This window comes from Micromys minutus, assembly GCF_963924665.1.
Source record: "Micromys minutus genome assembly, chromosome: 30".
Lineage (NCBI taxonomy): Eukaryota > Metazoa > Chordata > Mammalia > Rodentia > Muridae > Micromys > Micromys minutus.
This window is the reverse complement of record NC_137965.1, coordinates 801073-805186: the sequence shown is the minus strand read 5'-3', so window position 1 is coordinate 805186 and position 4114 is coordinate 801073. Positions and strand designations below refer to the sequence as shown.

Genomic DNA, 4114 nt, shown 5'->3' with positions numbered 1-4114 from the left:
AACTTTCTGGGCACCAGAACATTTCAGCTTCCTACGCCCCATTCCCAAGCCCCTTCCTCACCTGATTTTCTTTTCAGGACTAAACCCTTCTGATGTGCAGTAGAGTTATACTTCTTTATTCACAGTTCTTGATGTGTCCCCCTAAATACAAGCTCTATAATTGTTGTATATCCATTAGACCAACCAGCCAAGGGTGTGAACCCAAATGGGTAACAAGCAATATGATAAGCCCAAGTGCTAAATAAAGCCTTGATGATAAAATAAAACACCCCATTTGAAACAAGCTAAATGCTGTCAGCTGAACTGCAGTCTTGAGGCAGTTCATTCCAGCGGCAGGCGATGGGCAAGAGCTCACGCTCACCGATTTATTGACAAGGAGATAATGGATTTCATATTCTCAAGAGTTAGAGGACAAGGGGCTGGAGAGAGAGCTCATCTGGCAAAGTGTTCCCCCAGCAAGCATGAGGACCAGAGTTCAAGCCCCCAGACCTATGTGAAAAAGTTAGGCATGATGTCACATGTGTGTAAGACCAGCGCTTGTTCCCAACTTGGTGAGTTCCAGGCCGGAGACTCTGTCAAATAGAAAGTTAGATCATGCCTGTGGAATGTTCACTGGGGATGTCCTGTGCTCACCCGCGCACACACCTGCACCTTCATGAGTACACAGACATACAGACACTTAGATACACACTAGTTAAAGGTTAAGCTAGGCATACTAGGACTTGCCTGGAATCTCAACACTTAAGAAGCAGAGTCAGAAAGATAAAGACTTTGAGGTTACCCTAAGCTGTATATTGAGTTTGAGGCCACCTGGTCTCAAACATGGCGTAAAGGGTCAATGGTTATGTTATGTCAAAGAATTGGAGACTAGAAACTTGCAACTCATCTTAAAGTGTCTTAACTCTCTTTTTGAAATTTTAGCAAGTTTTCCCAAAGATTAAACTTAGCTCTGTATGACCAAAAACATAGCCAAGAAGACATTTATGTGTATGTATACACACATACATGTAAATGTACACATGAACATATGCACACATGTACCCGTGTGCACACACACACTCACACATGCCCAGGCATACAAACACATGGAGGAAGGGCGAAAAGGGCTGTGACATTTCTATGTGTTTCTGGCTTATTTAAGTAAAACAAGGCATTTACTTAGCTTTAAAAGCAGGTGACAGGAAGGGGTTTGACTATGGTCATTCATGTTCAGAATGATAACATGGAGACACACTTTCTCCCCCCATCCCAGAAGATATTTCCCTCTTCCTCTTCACATTTCTACAAGGTCTGGGGCTTGGGACTGAGGAACATGAGCTGATGCAGGGGCCTTCTAACGGCACAAACTGAAGTCAGAGACATTGAACAGGGTGCTTAAAGAGGCTGTTATTTCATCATGAGTTTTGCAACTCTGTAGAAGACACTTGAGAAAATTAGTATCTTATACATGGATGGTTTTTTTTTTTTTTTTTTTTTAATTTCTTCAGCAAGGGTTTTGTAAGAGGGCTAGAAGCAGTTTTATAAAAAAAAAAAAAAATTAGGAGCTTGCCATAAACTTGATGTTGTACTAGACAAACAGGAGGCTTCTTACAGTCACTCAAAAGACCCTCCCACATAAAACTGTCACCTCCCAGTCACCCTGTTTTCTTTTAAGAGGTCACACTTTGTCTTTCCAGGTCAATTTCTACACTTTTTTTTTCTTTCTAAGCAGATAATGGAAAAGAAGTAGGAGTAAGTTGATCGTGGGTTACATAGAGATAAAGTTGACAAATTTGGATGTGAGTATGCATTTATCACAAGACTTCTGTTGGAAGCTAGAATGCTTGCTCTGGGTTATTGAGGAGAGCATGCACCTCTTAAAGCAATAACAGCAGCAACAGACACTCCTTTCTACAATCCAGACTCTAGTTCCCAAGCATGGGCAAGGGCATTGACACTATTGCTACTGTATTGTAAACACTTTTCTACCTTTTATATGTCACATTCAGTTAGCAACTGCTTGCTTGCTTTTCCATATTTTTGTAGCTTACTAGAATTAATTCATAGCACAAGCATAAGAAACTTTAAAGCCGTGTATTGTAACAACAGAGAGATTCATAGTTGGCCTCTTGTTTATTTAGAAATCAAATATTTTAAATGGTATTAGTTCAATATTTTCTTTCCCTAATCTATTATTTGATAAGGGCTTTAAAAGGAGAAAGTTGCTTTCTCCATGACCCACATCTGGTAGTTTGAAACTCTTAAGATAAAGATGAGTAAGTTTACACAAACTTCCTGAAACCGTCTTTTTTTTTTAGTTGTAAGAGTAACGTGGCCGTATATGGATATGTTTCCAGTTAGAGAATAAAAACACAATTACTCTTCTATGTTTCCTTCACAGTTTCCCCCAATTCATGGTAGTCTTTTTCTTTCCTCCTTTTCTTCATCTTCTTCCTTCTTTTTCTCCTCCATATATCTGTATTTGATGGTATATATAATTTGTGTCCTGAGTTCTACATTTGTTCTTAAGGAAGGATTCTACATGTGTTCTTTCATGCCTACCCCATTTTTTTTCTGCCCTACTTCCATCTCTTTAACAATACAAGTGATGCCTGACCCTGAAGGAACATCACTGTCCCTCCTTGTTACGGGAATCAGTCTGTTTTCTCTATCTTAGATTATGATTCTCTTGAACATTTTTATTCATTCATCAACATGTGCTAAGTGTTAGCAGGATCAGGGTGAGTGTACAAGAGTGTTAAGCTCAAGGAGCCAGGATCCAGGAGTAAGGGGTCTGAAGATTGTGTTAAATTATGTGTGGTCAGCGTCATCCATAGCCATGTGTATGAGAGAATAATAGTGAGGTAAACAAAGGAAGGTCTTGCTGGAGAGAAGTTGGAGGTGCTATCTGAAAGAAACTCAGAAGACCCATTGCCAGCTAGGAGCTAACCTGAGGAAACAGCATGATGTGCAAGTGTCCCTGCAGGGACAAGTCATACACAGAACATAAATGACCAGGCAGGAAGTGACACAGACGAAAGGGGAGGCTACTTTGGAGAACTAGAGGCAGACAGCCATCGCTTATCTGTTGCTGGAAGGTGTTATGCACTAAGGCTGTCTGATGTTGGCAAATCTTCCATCTTTGACAAGAATATAGAAATCCTGTAAAATGCCTTAAAATCTTCAGACACTCAAATGCCCAAATAAAGCGCCTTTTTGGGCTGGATGGATCCATTGAGCTCCAGCTAGCCTTTGGTCAGTCTCAGTCTCAGACGGTTAGTTCTGCGTTTTTGGATAAGCGTGCTCTGAGGATGGGGGAATCGGCAGAAAGTCATAGAAGACAGAGTTGAAGAGGATCTCAGAGTTGCTTTATGAAAGCCCAACTATCTCTATATTGACAGTTGACATTTATTTCTAGAAGTGATTTAAAAAAAACGATAAAAATGTTATTTTAAAAACCCTAATCATAATTAGATTTATCTTAACTTCTAAAAAACGCTGGTAGTAATTGCATTTTTATTTAAAAGTTTTAAATATACATTTCTGGGCCTCATTTGAGTCCATTGCGCTGGCTCTAGGCAGACATGGAGCTTCTTGTACCGTTTCCCGTTTTCTTCTCCGCGGGCTGACAGGATGGCCCACAAGCAGATCTACTACTCAGACAAGTATTTCCGATGAGCACTACGAGTACCAGCATGTCATCTTACCCAGAGAACTCTCTAGTACCCAAAACTCATCTGATGTCCGAAGGGGAGTGGAGGAGACTTGGTGTGCAGCAGAGACTAGGATGGGTTCATTCTATGATTCATGAGCCAGAACCACACAATCTTCTCTTCAGACGACCTCTTCCAAAAGAACAGCAGAAATGAAGTACAGCTGGAACCATCTAACCTTTTTCAAATCTAATGTATATGTGTGTATAGGGTAGTATTCAGTGAAAACTTGGAACCTGTACAAATCTTTCACTTATACTAGTGCATGAGCTGTATTCTTCACAGCAACAGAACTTTTTGTATATTGTATATAAAGTTTGTATATTGCATTAAAAAATATATAAATTTCTATTCACAGAGGCAGTAGGCACAGGAGTATCTCTAGTGTGCGTGGTGTGTGTGTGTGTGTGTGTGTGTGTGTG

The 4114-nt window shown here is 40.2% G+C and overlaps 1 pseudogene across 1 annotated transcript; it reads left to right on the top strand.

Moving 5' to 3' along the window:
* Positions 1 to 3612: 3612 nt before the first annotated feature.
* LOC308439851 (cyclin-dependent kinases regulatory subunit 2-like) lies at positions 3613 to 3848 on the top strand (annotated as a pseudogene). The gene has a single exon. The product of its transcript is annotated as a cyclin-dependent kinases regulatory subunit 2-like (transcript).
* Positions 3849 to 4114: the final 266 nt, after the last annotated feature.